The sequence below is a fragment of the Ranitomeya variabilis genome, chromosome 4, assembly GCF_051348905.1.
Source record: "Ranitomeya variabilis isolate aRanVar5 chromosome 4, aRanVar5.hap1, whole genome shotgun sequence".
In the NCBI taxonomy this organism is placed as follows: Eukaryota; Metazoa; Chordata; class Amphibia; order Anura; family Dendrobatidae; genus Ranitomeya; species Ranitomeya variabilis.
The window spans coordinates 581,389,643-581,409,671 of NC_135235.1; the positions used below are offsets into that span (position 1 = coordinate 581,389,643).

Genomic DNA, 20,029 nt, shown 5'->3' on the forward strand with positions numbered 1-20,029 from the left:
GGCGTTTTAAACGGCCGAGTGCAATGCGATAAAAAATCGCATTGCACTCGGACCAATGTTCAGCTATGGGGCAGCTCCCAGCAGCCGACTTTTTGTCGGCCGTTTTCTTCGGTCCGAGACAATCGCAGCATATATTATCCGAGTGCTGTGCGTTATAAGCGGACCCCAGCAATGGAGGAGATGGAAAAATTCATTTCTCCGCCTCCTCCGCAGCTGTGCTCCGATCCTCCCTGTGCGAGAGAATCGGAGCACAGACGCATGACACTCGGCTCCTGCTCTGCTGCGAGCAGGAGCCGAATGTCATTAGCATATCGCATCCGATGCAATACGCCAGTGTGACGACGGCCTTAGCACAAAAGCTGTAATCAAGCGAACAATGTCTATGATAAAACATTATATATTTTATTTTAATGAGCCATAAAATAAAGTTAGCACTACCTACAAAAACTAAAATCATAAAAATGTATTGCAATTTTATACAGTTATTAAAATAAAACGTAAAAAAAAGTAAAATTAGGTTAACTGGGTTGGGGGTGCTTGACAGGGTACTAAATTTTCGGAAAAAGAAAAGCTACTACTACCAAGTAGTGCCTAAATAATACTGCCACACATTGCACACAGAATTTGTCCACATGCTGCATTAGTCATGTAAAAATACTCAATGCATAAGTAATACTGCCACAAATAGTACTGACACACAGTGCTCAAATAATAACCCTATCCATCTGCCCTATAGACAGAAGAAAAAATAATACCGCACGTATCACCATTAATAATGGGGTTGTTTCATGAAGATAATCTCTGTAAATGAAAATCACTATCAATGCATTTACAAAGTTTTCAAATAGGCAATTTATTTTTTGTTCTGAGGGATCATCCCAGTTTTCCACCTCATTATTATGTGACACGACCCATAAGTTGAATTTTAGTCTTAGATCTTGCGATCTTCTCCATCTTCGGTCTTATTTATTGTACTTGACGTCATTTATTTGTGTTTCATCTGGCACGTTGCCTCCAAGAACTCGTTCCTGAGGGATAAAAAGAGCAACACTCGTCCTCCTCACCAGGTGCAGCCTGTTGGCCTAACAGGTGCCTAGAGCTGAATATCATTTACCTTCCTGTTGATGAAATGCACAATAGAGAGGGAATAAGGGTAAAATCCCCTTCCCCCACATCCTGCACTGCTCCCGGGGGCACCTGATCTTACAATGAGGTCATTCTTGCTGCTCACCCAACTACCTATATCTGACTTGTTATGACCTTGGTTATAACATCAGAAGAAAATACGAGCTTATAAAGGATGAAAATGTGTGTAAACATGTGAACAAAAATTTTGGAACTTTACTTTTCAGACCAGATTAAAGCAACTATTTAGCTTTCAGCCAAGATGTTCTAAGATTATGGATATCATAAATTTGACTGGATGCAGTGGTGGTACCCTAATAGAGGCACACTTGAGCTGGTGGCACAAGGCTGAACGCCACTGTTCCCCGCCACGGTATTTTGGTGTCAACGATATCCTCAGGATGAGGACAGGGGTGGACATACCATTGGTGTAACCTGTGCAGCCACACAGGGGTCTGAGAGTTGGGGGGTCCTCTACCATCTATAAAGCAGGTAGAAATGTGAATTATAATGAGCTTGGACTGCAGAGGACCCATATATTGCTTTTGCACAGGGGCCCTTTTGTGGTCGTAGATACATTTAAAGCCGGAAGCCATCAGCTCATCAGGTGCAACGCCAACACTACATCGGGCCTGCCCACAGAGCTTCATTTCACGCTCAGATGTGAAGGCATAGGTGAGAAAAAGGGTTTTGAGGGTTTTTTTTTCTCAGTGAGCACTTATGTTGGCAGACCATTTGAGGCCCCATAATGTGTGTGTATGTTGGGACTGTCGAGGCATAATACTGTGTTTGGGGCACAGAATTCCAGAGGATGAGCGAAGCTCGGGAGAATTCTTGAAGGCAACTGGGTAAGGAATGTACAATTGCTGAGAAGAGAAGGTGGTCTTGGGAAGAATGGAGAGTACGTGTAGGAAAATATCAGATTAGTGCGGAGACATATGGAAGGGACAAATTATGAAAAGATTTGTAAATCAATGTTAGTAGAAGTAGCAAAGAAAAACGTGTATTAAAGGGGGGTCCACTACTAGGACAACCCCTTTTTGATCAAAATATTTTGCCCCAATAACATTAAAGCCTACACTCACCTCCCGTTCCAGCGCCATTCCCAAGGTTCCCAATCAGCGCTGGCGTCATTGTCTCAAAATCGAACATGAAGAGGAAGTCCAGGCTGCAGCTGTTCCCTGGTTTCCTCTTCACGTTCGATTTGTCAAAAGGCAGGGATAATAAAGCCAGCAGTGATTGGGCCCAGGCATCACGTGTCACAACTGCAGGAGAGCCCCGGGGAAAGTGACTGCCGACATGGTGGGAACAGCGCTGGCACGGGAGGCGAGTATAAGCTTTATTATGTTATCGGGGCCAAGCGTGGGGTATGAGAAGAAGTTGTCCAATCATATTCACTGAAGGGGTGCCATTTTGTGTGTAGGAGGGAGATTTTGGGAAGCATCATACTGTGTGGGGGACCTGGAAGTTGTATCATAGTGCGTGAGCATACTTAGGGACTTGAGTAGGGGTACAATTTCTGTGTACATGCTGCTATACTTGTTCCTCATCCAGTCTATAATTGGAAACTATACCCTTCTGTGGCTGCACCCAGGAGCGTAACTACAATGAGTGCAGGGGTTGCAATCACACCTGGGCCTTGGAGGTTATGATTTTCCTCATCAATACGATTACGGTGATATCAAACATGTCCAGTTTTTTCATTATTTTAGAGGTGAAAAAAAAATCAGAACTTTGCAAAAAATAATTGGGGGTTGCGTCGCCATTTTCGGCCAATGGAGCTGTGTTATTAGTACCATTTTGGGATAGAAGTGACTTTTTGATCGCTTATCACATTTTTTTTAATAGAATTGCAGTGACCAAAAAAACATAATTTTTGGCGTTCTTTCATTTTTTTTTACGGTGTTTACCAGTTGGGTTCATTGTTTTTATATTTTGATAGATCGGACTTTTCTGAAAGCGGCGATACCACATATATGTATTTTATAATTCTTTTAATTTTATATCTTTATTTTAAATGGGGGTGGGGAGGAGGGTGATTTGAACTTTTTATTTTTTTTAAACTTTTTTTTTCTACTTTTTACTGTACTAGTTAGCCCCTTTAGGGGACTTGAAGATGCGGTCGTCTGTTCGCTTGTGCTATATACAGCATATAGCAGAAATCACAGTCTCCTTTGAAGATGGGTCACAGGCAGGATTTCAAAGGATTTCTTTAGCTGATCCCCAGCTGTCAAGACAACCCATCACGTCACGGGCGCGCCGATGGGCAGAGTTAAAGACACGAGGGCATGTCAGTGCGTATTAAATGCCACTGTCAGAGATTGACAACGGCATTTAACAAGTTAACAAGCACGTGCGGAACACCGCTCCACCCGCGATTGTTAGGGGCAGGTCCTGGCTGCAATAAACAGCCATCACCTGCCTGATATGGGGCGGGGACTCATTGCATGAGCCTACTCCATGCAGCCGCTTCTGACATGCGCTGTACATATACAACGGATGTCATGAAGGGGTTAAAAGATCAATGCTATGGAAGACGGTGATATTTAGGGGCCCTCTGGTAGCTTTTGCATTGGGTCCACGAGCTTCAAGTTATGCCACCGGCTGTACCTATGTTTCAAGACCCCCATGCTGTATGCCCATGACTGGATGGAATTCTCATTAAGGGGTTAAAAAATGTCACATTTTGTTAAAACATTGAGAAAACCTTAAATTGAAAAAAAAACAAAAAACGTTTAAGGGTAAGTTCACACAGGACTTTTCTGCTGCGTATTTTTTGCTGCGTTTTTTAATGCTAATTTTCAGCTGCTTTTTACAGTACCAGCAAAGCCTATGAGATTTCAGAAATCTCATGCACACACATTGGTTTTTTGTTTGATCAGTATTTTGTGCTTTGCTGCGTTTTTTTTTACATAGAGCATGTCACTTCTTTCAGCGTTTTTGCTGCGTTTTTTCACCCATTGACTTGAATGGGTGTTGAAAAAAACGCAGCAAAAACACAGCAAAAAAGCAGGTATCATTATTTGCTGCGTTTTTGCTGCTGAAAATCCAAGGACATTAGCATGGAAAAAGAGGAAAAAAAACGCACCAAAAATACGCACCAAAAACGCACCTATAAGCAGCTGAAAATTAGCATTAAAAAACGCAGCAAAAAAGTCCTGTGTGAACTTACCCAAATTCTGTATTTTCATGGCAATGTTATATATACATTTAACTTTAAACATTCTGGACTCAGCATGCTTTACTAAACGTTTAGAAAAACCAGGCCATTTAGGGCAGTAGCCATACCATGAAACAGGTTATCTGCTCCATTTTTGAGATTCTGCTCCCTCTTTTGGCAGGTATAATAATAAACCAGGTAGGTGGCTCTATGGAAACAATATGGCATGTCTCATTTAGTCTATGTATGGAAGCCCACAAGATTTAGTTATGTGGCCCAAACATTGGAAGAGAAAAGGCGGCAGCACCCATTACGAGAAGCAGCCAAACAGGAAATTCTGCATTCCGCAAAGAACAGACAATGCAAATAGTTAGAAATAACAAACCTGTTTTGGTTTTTTTTCGCCCATATCAACATTGAATTTATTAAAGAACTCCAGCGCTCACAGAATGCTCCTATAGAACGCCTATCATATGATCTGACCTGAAAAATGTGGTATGGAAATGTAGAAACCCAATGCATTCTATGTCTACACATCAGAGCATCAATTCATACCTCAATATTCTCAGCATCCTATTCAATGCAGACCACCACATTGTAACCTAAGGAGTACACGCCAGCGCAAGGCGATATTGCCTTGCGCAGGCGTATACTCCGGAGAACAGAGAATGAACTTCAATCCAATATTGCGGCCAGCATGCAGCCAGCGGGTAAGGAAAGGGTGAATCAAACACCTGAAAACCCCGCCCATATGACCCAAAGCTGGTCCCGCCAAATTCAGGTGACAGGTTCCCATTAAATGACCTAAACAGGATTAGAAAATCATGGATGCTTTCTTCCAAAAACAGCGCCATACCTTTTCTCAGGTAGTGACTGGAATTGCAGCTCAGCTCCACTTGAGTTGAGTTGTGATACCAAATGCAACCTATGTACAGGTGTGATTTTTTTTTTAAAGAAGAAAGTAGCTTTGGTTTTCTAATTCGGTACAACCCCTTTAAGAGCTCTGATAAAGTATCTAATACACAGTGCCGTGAGCCAGAGATGGATCCAATCCTAATCTGATTACTTGGCTCTCGAGTGTGTTCACGGTGAAGCAATGCCTGGCTACAGCCTGGAGCTCCGCTGCTCAGCAGTGCATTCAATGCCAAGGTTTGGATGTAAACACAGCCTGTAACATGCTAATAAAAGGTAATATTTAAGCAATGTATATTACTACTGCACAAAGGTCACCGCACTCAAAATTACAGCTCTGCTATTGGATGGATCAAGCAGCCAGTGAGCGAGAAAAACCTTTGGGCTGTTGTTAGGCACAAGAATTAAACCTACAACAAGTTGCTGATGTGAGAGGAGCACGTAAAGATCTGTCGTATGCAGAATGTCCATTGCCTTCTTGCCAAGTCTACGATGCCAGCTCCCAGTCCTCCTGATTCTTGTCCAAGGAGTCTTCATAGTCGTCTTCATCCTGTTTTTCAGCTTCGAAGACCCTTCCAGCCATTTTAATACTTCCAATGCGACTACAACAGCAGGAGATGACGACCTGGACACAATCTTCCCTCTCTTTAAGGATGTCCATGTCATGTTATTCGCTGGGCTAGGTCTCATGCTGTCCTTTCTAAAACTTTATGGCTTTGGTGGGATTGCCTTCAACTTTTTGATTGCCAATTTTGCCATTCAGTGGTCCATGGTTGTTCAAGGCGTCTTCTACCATTTCAGACATGGGGTGATCCTCCTAAGGCTGAATAATGTTCTTGAGGCAGAGTTTGCGGCTGTCACGGCTCTTATCTCAGCTGGGGCTGTTTTGGGAAGGACCAGTCCTGTCCAGTTGCTTCTACTTACAGCCATGGAAATCCCGCTCTTTGTGGTCAATGACTGGCTGGTCAATAAATATTTCCATATTATCGATGTAGGAGGCACAGTGGCCATCCATATCTTCTCATGTTATTTTGGCTTGGGAGTATCCCAAATTCTGTACCAATCATCTTTACGAAGAGGACACGTCAAAGAGACCACAACCTCAACCTCTGATCTATTGTCCCTCCTAGGGACCATCTTTCTGTGGATCTTCTGGCCAAGCTTCAATTCTGTTTTGGCTAAGACTAAAGAAGCTCAACATAGGGCCATTGTGAATACTTTCCTGGCATTAAGTTCTGGCACAATTACTACCTTTGCCATGTCCAGCCTGATGGACAAACGCGGCAGGATAAGCCTAGTACATCTTCAAAATGCCTCCCTGGCTGGAGGAGTAGCTGTCGGGATTTCAGCAGACCTAATAAGCCCTGGAGGGGCATTTAGCATTGGGTGCTTGGCCTCCTTAGCCTGCTCCCTTGGCTTTCAATACTTAACTCCTTTCTTGGCCAAGAAGATGAAGGTTCAAGACCAATGTGGAATCCATAATCTACATGGCCTGCCTGGTATTATAGGCACTGTCGGAAGTATCGTGGTCATATTGCTGGGACCTGTTGATAATTATGGGTTAAGTCTACATGAGAACCTGTTCAGCAGTAGTCAGGAGGGTCAACATCCTATCTTGGGGGTTTTCAGAGGCGGGGAGACCTGGACCGCACAAAGTCAGGCTCTGCAGCAGGCTGCAGCCCTAGGAGTAACATTTGGAGTATCACTATTTGGTGGTTATATAACCGGATTATTGATGAAAATGCCTTGTTTTGTTCACCCCTCTAAGGATGACTTTTTTGATGACCAATTGTATTTCCAAATCCCTGAAGACACAGGAAACAAGTGGATTTCAATGGATGAACTCCAGAAGCACATGCTGATACCACTTAAGCATGTATAATACCGATGTTGATCCTGCTGGACCCTGAAATAATTCACCCCTTTATAGTTAATAAATATGAACCTGAATATCTCATTATTAGTAACGAGCGAAAGTTCTCGCTATTCGAGTTTGCTTTGGATGCTCGGGTACTTGGAGTCCTGCGCCCCGCATATTGCTCGTCTGCTAAACAGCCACAAAACATTCAGGGATAGCCCGTGTATGGCAGGCAACCTCCGCATGTTTTTTTTGGCTATCAGTAGCGAAACATGCAGGGCTGTGACTCGAGCATGTAACTTGAAACGCCGCAATACTTGGTGCATATTCGAGCACCTAAAGCAAACTCCAGTAGTGAGCACTTTCACTCATCATTATTCATTATTGTAGCTTTTATAGAATCCTTGGAGCATCTTGAATATCAGCTTCCTGGTCCAGCTCAGATCGATGCTGTTGATTTCGTGGACCCTCACAAATTGACCTCTGTTGATGATATTCCCACTGTATTAATGCTCTAAGGTCCCAGCATATAGCATCATAGATCTCAGCTTCTGAAATGACTTTTTTTGTGTGTGGGAGAAATGTTGTAACTTTAAAGTAGCATGTAGCAAGAATTTAAGATTAAAGGGATTGTCCAGGTTTGGCACAAAAGTTTGCAGTCACTCTGTGTGACTGCAGAGTTGTGAATCCTCACAGCGCATAGTGCTCGCTGTCAGGATTGCCAGACAGTCATCTGACTGCAAGTCTGCAACATGCATGCTCCCAGCCATATTCCGACTAGATATACGCTGCTTCATTAATACTAGTGAATTGCGCAAGACCTTCATGTCTAGTGGGAACGTGGCTGGGAGTATGCATATAGCATATTTGCAGTCAAATGACCACCAGGCCTTGCCGCTGGCACCAGACAATCCTCACAGCGTGCACTGTGCAATCTTTGAGGATTCATAAGTAGTGCAGATTTGAGTGTATGAAATGTGTCATGTTATTTACCGCTCACAATATAAGGACAACATACAGGCAGTCCCTGGGTTATGAACTAGGTAGGTTCTGTAGGTTTGTTCCAACCTGAGTTTGTATGCAAGTTGAAACAGGGCTGCCAGAAAAAAAAAAAATCATTGCTGCCTTCTCCAGCCGCTGCGTTGCCCGCCGTCCAGTCCTCATCTATCCAACCTCTCCAGTATAGGCCAGGACATCTGGCCGTGTCGAAGCCTCAGAGATCACTGAATGTCAAAGTCACAGAGCACGTCTTCACATCACGACCTTACAAATCACACAGGGACCTCCAAGGTCAGGACATGGCTGGAAGTCCAGGCCTATAGTGAGGATGAATGCAATGATAGAAGGAAGACGGCCAGACAGCATGCAGCCGGAGAGGTGAGCGATTACGTCAGTATTGTTTTGGGGCTTTTTAACATCTTACTTTTGTAACTAGGAGACATTTGTAAGTCGAAGTGTATTCCACAGTGTTCCATAGAGACACTAATCATATACATGTCACCTATAGAATTGTCATTTTGTTTACTTTTTCGTGCATAGTAAAGGGTTAAAGGGTTTGCACTGAGTGCCTGTGCTTGGTTTCAACAGTCATTCTACGCCGACAGGGGCCCTTTAATATCTTAGGAAACCATGTATTACATGATCTATACTATATTACATAATCTATCTTTTATATTTTAGGACGCACGCATAGTTGTCAAATCATATTTTCCCCACACAAAGCATGTGCTAATCATTCCTCAGTAACGGGAATAGCCACAGTGCCCCCGATACTCATACCATCCAGGAGAGAGCCCCTACAATAGTGACAGCCAGTGTCCCCAATTAGACTTGCAACAAGTGTAACAGAGATTGCTACAATGCCCCCATAAGACTCAGAACGGACAGTCATCCCATCTGAAGTGTCCCCCATAAAAGAATGGTCAAGGTCTCTGCAAAGTGCCAGCCAAAGCACACCGCCAAACCATGGCTTTGTACAGTGCCCCTATAGAGAAAAGGCGATCTGATTCTGTAGTGGCCCTATAATAGTCAGTATTCCCATACCAGTGATGGATATGTAGCCCAATGTCGTACCTCCATAATAAGACCTAGCCCCAGTGACTGGCTTTGTGGGACACGTCCCTGCGTCATGGAAATCTAAGCGTCTTCTCCTTATGTTAGGGGTCTCCAATATATTCTATAATACCAGGCAAATATGCACATGTATTCTGATATATATGGTACTTCTTGTAAGCATCTATTATACAAAGTGACAGTAGTGTAATCTGTTATATGATGTGACTAGTGTAATGTTATATCTGTTATTATGTGACACTATTGTAATCTGTTGTAATAATATAGGTGATGCTTACATTTTAGCTCTGACCCTATGATAACTCTTCTCGTCTTTCATCTCCTCCAGACATAAGTCCATTATAGTCACCACAGAAACATTCCCACTTTCCGCACATTCACTTTTGGAAGAGATATTATAAATTTCCATGTATTTGATCTAACACAATGCTTTGTGTATATCTGCATGACCCGCCTGGAAAAGTCAGTCCCAATCCGCACTCACGTGAACAATAGGGGGAGCCCCCCAGCTTTCCACTGTCCCTGAACGGTTCATCACCTCGTTAGAGAATCAGGGTCATGGCACTGTCAGACTATATGCCATTCGGGGTCTGTGGAGAGCTGCCTGGGCAGAGTAATGGCTTCATGGCCACTTTCACAACGTAGACCACTCTGGTTATTTTCCACGCTCCGCTTTGGTTACAGATTAACCTGTGGCAAGCTGGTTATCTAAACATATCTACTTCAGTCCTGCAGCTTTATGATGCCAGAGATAATGCGGTTATTGCTTTAATACAAACAGACGACAGAGAAAGTGGCCAAGTGTCAAATTAGCGGGTCACGTCAGCTGAGCTCACACGGGGATAGTACATATATATGGGGGCACACAGGGCGGGAATGGTGCGGCATTGCATCTTGTTTCATGGGACCAAAAGTGAAGGGAGTTTCTTATAATGGTTTATGGGAATCTAACGTAATGACCAACATGGCCTCCATGACTAGTACAGGTCCCACTAGAGTAGTCACCTAGCATCCTAAATGGTCAAAGTATAATAATATTTATATAGCGCCAACATATTCCGCAGCGCTTTACAATTAAAGCGGAAACATGCAGACAAATTCAATACAAGGTAGGACAGTTTAGTTACATTAGGAGTGAGGGCCCTGCTCGCAATCTTACATCCAATCATTGCTACATAAGAAGCCAGGTTAGCCTTGCAGGGATGATAAACCATGGGAATAACGCCAGGCATATTGGTTATCATTAGGGTTGAGCGAAACGGATCGGACAAATTCAAAAATCGCCGACTTTCGGCAAAGTCGGGTTTCATGAAACCCGACCCGATCCTAGTGTCGGATCGGCCATAAGGTCGGCGATCTGCGCGCCAAAGTCGCGTTTCGTATGACGCTTTCAGCGCAATTTTTCAGCCAATGAAGGAGGACGCAGAGTGTGGGCAGCGTGATGACATAGGTCTCGGTCCACACCATCTTAGAGAAGGGCATGACAGTGATTGGCTTGCTTTCTGCGGTGTCACAGGGGCTATAAAGGGGCGTGCACGCCGACCACCATCTTACTTCTGCCGATCTTAACATAGGGAGAGGTTGCTGCAGCTTCATCAGAAGAAGGGACATAGTTAGGGAGGGAAGATTGACCCCCAAACTGCTTGTGCTGTAGCGATTTTCACTGTCCAACACCACCTTTTTTTTGCAGGGATAATGGAGGCTATATTTTCGTACATCAGCTCTGTAGCTTATTAGGCTGCCTTATAAGGCTCCCTGATAGCTGCATTGCTCTTTGCATGCTGCTGTGCAAACCAACTGCTTTTTTAAAAGCAAAAATCCTGTTGCTCTTTTCTGCAGTTATCTTGTTTATTTGTCCACACTTTTGTGTGCAGCAGTCCTTTTTATTGCTGCCATACTTGTCCCGAGATCATTGTAGGGAGATTGAAATTGTACTACAGTCCTTGTATTTTTTCATATATCTTCCAGCCACTTTCTGCCACTTACATTGAGTTGTTTTATACACTGGGCCTGAGTTTTGGTTCAGTCTCCCCCCCAAAAAAAGTGAGATTCAAATTCTCACAGTGGATATACTTCTGTCCTGTTAGTTTGTCGTATATCAGCCAGCCACTTTCTGCCACTTACATTGTGTTGTTATATACACTGGGCCTGAGTTTTGGTTCAGTCCCCCCCAAAAAAAAGTGAGATTCAAATTCTCACAAAGTGGATATACTTCTGTCCTGTTAGTTTGTCGTATATCAGCCAGCCACTTTCTGCCACTTACATTGTGTTGTTTTATGCACAGGGCCTGAGTTTTGGATCAGTCTCCCCCCAAAAAAGGGAGATTTTAATTCTCAACAAGTTTATATACACCTTCTACCTTGTTTTACAGTACCATATAACGGTTGTTATTTTGGTTAGATTTTCCAAAAAATGAGGAAGTCTGGTGGAAAAGCCCGTGGGCGGTCATTGCCAGCTGGTACTGATGGTGGTGGTGGTGGTGGTGCATCTGGTGGTAGTGGGAAAAGCACAATAGCACCTAAGGCTGGAGGTGTTGAGCCAGAGTCATAGTCTGGCTACACAAAGCATTGAAGGCTCCCTTATCTGGGAGTAGGAAAACAGCTTTTAAAGCCGGAGCAGCAGGAAAAAGTTTTGGCTTTCCTTGCTGACTCAGCCTCTAGCTCTTTCGCCTCCTCTTCAGAAAGTTCCAAATATAAAAGCAGCGAGTCGTCAGTGGATGCTCCCAGTCAGGAACAAGACGTTTCCTTGTGTCCTTCACCCAAACCAAAAGTGAAGGATGCGTCAGGCGACACTACAGGTTACTCCATGGAGCTCTTTACACATACCGTGCCTGGGTTAGAAAGGGAAATTGTTAACTGCCCATTACAAGATGAATCGGACATGGAGTGCACTGATACACAGCCACAGCTAGATTATTATGCTGTTCCATTGACTCAAATCACTACATTGCCCTCGCAGTGTACTGAGCCAGAATCTGACCTTGATGAGACTATGGTGCCCCGTCCCGAACGCTATAGCACCTTACACGGTGACACAGAGGAAGGTGCACATGACATTGAAGAGGCGGTGATAGATGACCCAGTTGTTGACCCAGATTGGCAGCCATTGGGGGAAGAGGGTGCCGCTGCCAGTAGCTCAGAAGCGGAGGAGGATGATCCGCAGCAGCCATCTACATCGCAACAGCTGTCATCTGGCAGGCCCGTATCAGGCCAAAAACGTGTGTCAAAAACAAAAACAGTTTCAGGACAGCGTGGCCATCTGGTGAAAGTAGCACAGCGTGCAATGCCTGAAAACGTATTCCATAGTAGGAAGAGTGTAGTGTGGCAATTTTTTAACCAAGATCCGAATGATCAGTGCAAAGTTATCTGTAAGAAATGCTCAAAGACCTTTAGCAGAGGGAAGAATCTTCAAAATTTAAATACAACGTGCATGCTTAGACATTTAACCAGCAAGCACTTGCAAGCCTGGACTAACTACCAAACGTCCCTTACCGTTGGTGCACCTGCTCAGAATGAAGGTAGTCAGCAACGCCACATTGCTTCCCTCACTGTAAGCCCACTGGTTAGGACACCACCAGCAGCAAATGTGGAGGTATCGTCGCAAGGCCAAAGCAGTCAGCGAATCACAAGGTTATTGGTAGGAAACACTGTATGTAGGCCAACATCAAGAATACCATCACCAACCCTCTCTCAATCCGCCATGTCCACCACAACCAACACCGCTAGTTCCACCATATGCAGCTCTCCAGTCCAGCTCACCCTACAAGAGACTCTCGTTAGGAAAAGAAAGTACTCATCCTCTCATCCGCGTACACAGGGTTTGAACGCCCACATTGCTATACTAATCTCGTTAGAGATGATGCCCTACCGGTTGGTTCAAAGCGAAGCTTTTAAAGACCTGATGGCCTACGCAGTACCACGCTATGACCTACCCAGTCGGCACTTCTTTGTGAGAAAAGCCATCCCAGCCCTCCACCAGCATGTCAAAGACCGCATTGTCCATGCACTGAGGCAATCAGTCAGTGGAAAGGTGCACCTCACAACAGATGCATGGACCAGTAGGCATGGCCAGGGACGTTACGTGTCCATCACGGCGCACTGGGTTAATGTGGTGGATGCAGGGTTCACAGGGGACAGCAATAGTGGGACAGTTCTGCCTAGCCCACGGTCTAGGAAACAGTTGGCTGTAGGCGTTCGCCACCCCTCTTCCTCCTCCACAAGCAAAAGCTCGTCCACAGAGCGCGGTCGCATGACCACTCCATCCGCAGCTGCCAGTGTTGCACACGAGGTGTCCCATTATCGAACAGCTATTGGTAAGCGCCAGCAGGCTGTTACAAATGAGGTGTTTGGGCGACAACAGACACACCGCAGAAGTACTGGCAGAGTACTTGCAGCAACAAACTCAGTCATGGCTGGGCAGTGTACATCTTGAGGCAGGCAAGGTAGTCAGTGATAACGGAAGGAATTATATGGCTGCCATAGCCCTTTCAGAACTGAAACACATACCTTACCTGGCTCACACCTTGAACCTGGTGGTGCAGTGCTTCCTCAAAAATTATCCGGGGTTACCAGCCCTACTCCTGAAGGTGCGAAGACTTTGCTCGCACATCCGCCGGTCGCCCGTACACTCCAGCCGTATGCTGAACCATCAGCGATCGCTGAATCTTCCCCAGCATCGCCTAATAATTGACGTTGCAACAAGGTGGAACTCCACACTGCACATGGTTCAGAGGCTGTGCGAACAGAGGCATGCTGTAATTAATTTGTGGGAGGATACACATACACGGGCAGGCACTTGGATGGCAGACATGGAGTTGTCTGGTGTGCAGTGGTCGAAGCTACAAGACCTCTGTCAAGTCCTTCAGTGTTTTGAGGAATGCACACGGCTGGTAAGTGCAGACGAAGCCATCATAAGCATGAGCATCCCCCTAATGTGTCTGCTGATGCAAAGTTTGACGCACATTAAGGAGCAGGCGTCCGCAGCCGAGGAGGAGGGAAGCCTTGATGACAGTCAGCCATTGTCTGCTCAGGGAACTCTCCTGGACGAGGTGGCGGACGAAGAGGAGGATGATGATGATGATGGGGATGAATATTTATGGGAGGAGGATGCTTCTCAGGGGGCAATAGAAACTGGCGTTGCAAAGTCAGGCACAGGGTTTTTGCGGGACACAAGTGATGTTGATTTGCAAGAAAGTGCTCCTCAACCCAACACAAGCAGTGAATTGACACCTGGAACATTGGCCCACATGGCTGAGTATGCCTTGCGTATCCTAAAAAGGGACCCCTGCATTATCAAAATGATGACCGATGACGATTACTGGTTGGCCTGCCTCCTGGATCCACGATATAAAGGAAAATGACAAAATATCATGCCACATGAAAACCTTGAGCAAATATTGGCTACCAAACAAGCAACTCTTGTAGACCGTTTGGTTCAGGCATTTCCAGCACACAGCAAAGGTGATGGTTCTCACACAAGCCGTAGGGGGCAACATGGCAGAGGTGTTAGAGGTGCACAAATCAGAAGTGGCGTTGGACAGAGGGGTTTTCTGACCAGGTTGTGGAGTGATTTCGCAATGACCGCAGACACGACAGGTACTGCTGCATCGATTCAAAGTGACAGGAGACTGCATTTGTCCAGTATGGTTACGAACTACTTTTCCTCCCTTATCAATGTTCTCCCTCACACGTCATTCCCCTTTGATTACTGGGCATTTAAAATAGACACCTGGCCTGAATTGGCAGAATATGCATTACAGGAGCTCGCTTGCCCAGCTGCTAGTGTGCAATCAGATCAGTATTCAGTGCTGCTGGTTCAATACTGACCGAAAAAAGGACACGTCTGGCTACCCAAAATGTTGATGATCTAACCTTCATTAAAATGAACCAATCATGGATTTCAAATTATTTGGCCCCACCTTCCACGGCTGACACGTAGCTTGCCTGAAAAATGTCTTGCTTTTGGCCTCCTCTTACTGACTTCTCCAATTCCTCCATTTGCAGCTGCTGAATGTCCACCATAGGCCATTTTTATACCTCCCTAAATGGGCTGACTCCCCCTACAGGGCCGTGGTCACCACCTGGCGCGCAAGCATCCGTGCGAGTGCCGTTTGCCTGGACAGGTGGGTGGGCCCACTCTTGGGCGACGGCACTGGCACAGGGTCCCTCATAGTACAATGAAGTGTCTCTGACGATGGTGGTGCACAACCAACGTCAGACACACCGTCGTAATATGAGGGGCCGTGAGCCAGTACCGCCGCCCACGAGAGAGTGTTCCCCCCCAGCTCGAACAGTGCTTTACCACTTGCAATACTTACCTCTCCCTGCTCCACCACTGTGTAGTCTGTGCTGTTAAATCCTTCAATGGCACTGCCAATACAAATTTGTTGAAATGATAGATGATAGTTAAAATATACAGGGGCCCTGCCCTCCATTTAGACCAGTTAATACTTTGCGCCTACTACCACAGTCTGCTACTCAGCAGAGGAGCCCACCCCTGTACCTAGCTATGCCACCTGTTTATTTATGAACAATTTTTTGGCAGACATTTAGCCCATTTTATTATTTGGGCCTACTAACTGTGTCTGCCACTCATTACAGTTTTCCTCCACTGAACAAAGCAATGCCGCCTGTTTAGTCCTGTTACCAATTTTGAACTGCATTTAGCCCACTTTATTATTTGGGCCTATATCTGTGTTTCCTCCTCATCCTGCCCATTGCCCAGCCACTGCTAGATGAGTCTGCTGGTACATTGACCCAGACCACTACATTCCCCTTGCACTCTACACAGCCAGAATCTGACCCTGCTGAAAGTCAGGTTCCCCTTCCCGCATACTATACCACCTTACACGGGGACAAAGAGGAAGGTGCAGATGAAAGTGCAGGTTCCTTCATCAGGTGGGGGGGGGGGGCATACTCGTTGGCGACGTCACTGGCACAGGGCCCCTCATAGTATGCAAAAGTGTCTCTGCTGGTGGGAGGTGCCACCCGCCGTCAAACACAACGCCATACTATGAGGGGCCCTGTGCCAGTGCCAACGAGTGGGCCCCCCTGCTTGCTCTGGATCACAGCACTTGCAAAGTTGAAATACTTACCTCTCCCTGCTCCACCGCCGTGACGTATTCCGCGTTTCCTGGCCCACGAAAATCTTGAGCCAGCCCTACCCCCCACAACTTTAGCCAAATGACCCCCAGTTTTCAATGCCTATTATTATACAGTAAATTAAGATTGACAAGCTTCAGTAATAAGAATTGATGCTTTTGGCATTAAAATGGGCACTGTAGGTGTTTTCCTGTCCTCCACTCACTGCCGACTTTGTTTCCCTACTGACTTGCATTGGGTTTCATGTTTCAGTCGGCCCCCGACTTTTTGCAATAATCGGCCGATTTCACCCGACCCGACTTCTGACAAAGTCGGGTTTCGTGAAACCTGACTCGATCCAAAAAAAGGAAAAGTTGCTCAACTCTAGTTATCATGCAGCAGTAGCTAAATACTGAGAATGGTCACACAAGGTGGCGATTCAGTAACTTACAGTAACTTGAATTCATGTATCCCGTGGGTAGATAACTTATTGATCAGTAGGAGCCGACATCTTGGACACGCATTGATCAGCAGAATGGGGAATTTTTATCCCCATTAGTCCACCGTTCTATTCATTCCACGAGGGGCTTCCCAGCGCTGCACTCAGCTTCTTCCGGCAGTGCCAAAGAGAATGGAGTGACAGCCCAGAATCAGACCTTCCGCGTGGGGTTGCCCAGTGCTGCACTCAGCTTCTTCTGGCAGCGCCAAAGAGAATGAATGGAGTGACAACCTAGCATCAGACATTCCGCTCCATTCATTCCGCGTGTGGCTGCACTCAGCTTCTTCCAGCAGTCCCATAGAGAATGAATGGAGTGACAACCAAGCATCAGACCTTCCGCTCCATTCATTCCGCGTGTGGCTGCACTCAGCTTCTTCCAGCAGTCCCACAGAGAATGGAGTGACAACCAAGCATCAGACCTTCCGCTCCATTCATTCCGCGTGTGGCTGCACTCCGCTTCTTCCAGTAGTCCCATAGAGAATGGAGTGACAACCAAGCATCAGACCTTCCGCTCCATTCATTCCGCGTGTGGCTGCACTCAGCTTCTTCCAGTAGTCCCATAGAGAATGAATGGAGTGACAACTAAGCATCAGACGTTCCGCTCCATTCATTCCACGTGTGGCTGCACTCTTCTTCCAGCAGTCCCATAGAATAGAGTGACAACCAGGCATCAGACCTTCCGCTCCATTCATTCCGCATGTGAGTGCACTCAGCTTCTTCCAGTAGTCCCATAGAGAATGAATGGAGTGACGACCAAGCATCAGACCTTCCGCCCCATTCATTCCGCGTGTGGCTGCACTCAGCTTCTTCCAGCAGTCCCATAGAATAGAGTGACAACCAAGCATCAGACCTTCCGCTCCATTCATTCCGCATGTGAGTGCACTCAGCTTCTTCCAGTAGTCCCATAGAGAATGAATGGAGTGACAACCAAGCATCAGACCTTCCGCTCCATTTATTCCGCGTGTGGCTGCACTCAGCTTCTTCCAGTAGTCCCATAGAGAATGAATGGAGTGACAACCAACCATCAAACCTTCCGCTCCATTCATTCCACGTGTGGCTGCACTCAGCTTCTTCCAGCAGTCCCAGAGAATGCATGGAGTGACAACCAAACATCAGACCTTCCGCTCCATTCATTCCGCGTGTGGCTGCATTCCACTTCTTCCAGCAGTCCCATAGAGAATACATGGAGTGACAACCAAGCATCAGACATTCCACGCGTGGCTGCACTCAGCTTCTTCCAGCAGTCCTATAGAAAATGAATGGAGTGACAACCAAGCATCAGACCTTCCACTCCATTCATTCCGCACTCAGCTTCTTCCAGCAGTCCCATAGAGAATGAATGGAGTGACAACCAAGCATCAGACCTTCCACTCCATTCATTCCGAATGTGGCTGCACTCAGCTTCTTCCAGCAGTCCCATAGAGAATGAATGGAGTGACAACCAAGCATCAGACCTTCCGCTCCATTCATTCCGCGTGTGGCTGCACTCAGCTTCTTCTAGCAGTCCCAAAGAGAATGAATGGAGTGACAACCAAGCATCAGACCTTCCGCTCCATTCATTCCGCGTGTGGCTGCACTCAGCTTCTTCCAGCAGTCCCATAGAGAATGAATGGAGTGACAACCAAGCATCAGACCTTCCACTCCATTCATTCCGCACTCAGCTTCTTCCAGCAGTCCCATAGAGAATGAATGGAGTGACAACCAAGCATCAGACCTTCCACTCCATTCATTCCGAATGTGGCTGCACTCAGCTTCTTCCAGCAGTCCCATAGAGAATGAATGGAGTGACAACCAAGCATCAGACCTTCCGCTCCATTCATTCCGCGTGTGGCTGCACTCAGCTTCTTCCATCAGTCCCAAAGAGAATGAATGGAGTGACAATCAAGCATCAGACCTTTCCGCTCCATTCATTCCGCGTGTGGCTGCACTCAGCTTCTTCCAGCAGTCCCATAGAGAATGAATGGAGTGACAACCAAGCATCAGACCTTCCGCTCCATTCATTCCGCGTGTGGCTGCACTCAGCTTCTTCCATCAGTCCCAAAGAGAATGAATGGAGTGACAACCAAGCATCAGACCTTCCGCTCCATTCATTCCGCGTGTGGCTGCACTCAGCTTCTTCCAGCAGTCCCATAGAGAATGAATGGAGTGACAACCAAGCATCAGACCTTCCACTCCATTCATTCTGTACTCAGCTTCTTCCAGCAGTCCCATAGAGAATGAATGGAGTGACAACCAAGCATCAGACCTTCCACTTCATTCTGTACTGGGATAAAAAAAAATATTCCCCTTTCTGCCAAACGTTACTGGTCTTAAAGGTCGGACCCCCATCGATGAGTAAGTTGTCTACTATCCTATGGTTAGATAAGTTTTCAGTGCATTTAAGGTGCCCACACACAAATACAGTTCAGGTCTCTCCCGTGCCCTTCTCCGCAAACCATACACATTCATTATGGCAGAGCATGTATGTGTTTTAAATACAAAAGGCAGCTGTTGTGGTGTCTTATGTCCCACTGGAGCAAAAGACTTCATCAACATGCCCGAAATCATACGAAGTCAGACAGACGATTGTCGGGTTCGGCCAATGTTAAGCTAATGTGTACAGGGGTCTGTATATTTGCAGGTGCTTGGCCTTTTAAATCAATGGGACAAGATTCTAAGGGTGCATGAATCGAGGTTACTAGACCCTGCTCACTCCTCCAGCTTTGGCACAGCTCTGAGCGGCAATGCTGTATACAGTAACAGTGTGTAATAATCAGGATTGTTGGAAAGCTGGATGACAACAACTCGTGTCAAACATTCATAAGATCTGATCGTGATCCTACACTGGTCGTGCCAACCACTCATCCATATCACCCAGCTTTCTACACGTTGTCCCAGACTGCCGACCCATTTCATCTCCCACTCTGACCCCCACCGACTATATATAGACCTTTATTTTTCCGCTTGTTTTTCTCAAATTTCAGGCAGGTTTATGACCTCATCACCTCTTCTCCCTCTCTCTACATTTCCTCCTTCCTTCCCTCCCCTCCTGCATCATATCTTCCACATTTGCTCACTGACAACCAATAGGTTTATCTCCCATTAAAAAAATCCCATAAGAGGGGGGAGAGAAAACACGTGCGTCCCGGAGACCAGATCCTTACACAAGGAGATGGTGCCAACCAAGAGGACAGTGGATGGCGATGGGGCAGATCAGCTTTAGTGTCGCAGGCGGGTTTATCATTTGCTATTTGGTTGAAGGTTTCCCTTCTGTTGCCATCAGAAACATTGGGAGTGGGAAAACACAAAGTATGATAACTCTCCTCTGCATCAGATTCCACCAG

At 46.0% G+C, this 20,029-nt stretch overlaps 1 pseudogene across 1 annotated transcript; it reads left to right on the forward strand.

Moving 5' to 3' along the window:
- The first annotated feature begins 4,977 nt into the window (after positions 1-4,977).
- LOC143765857 (ammonium transporter Rh type A pseudogene) lies at positions 4,978-9,424 on the forward strand (annotated as a pseudogene). Its single transcript, XR_013213473.1, has one exon. The product of XR_013213473.1 is annotated as an ammonium transporter Rh type A pseudogene (transcript).
- The last annotated feature ends 10,605 nt before the right edge of the window (positions 9,425-20,029 follow it).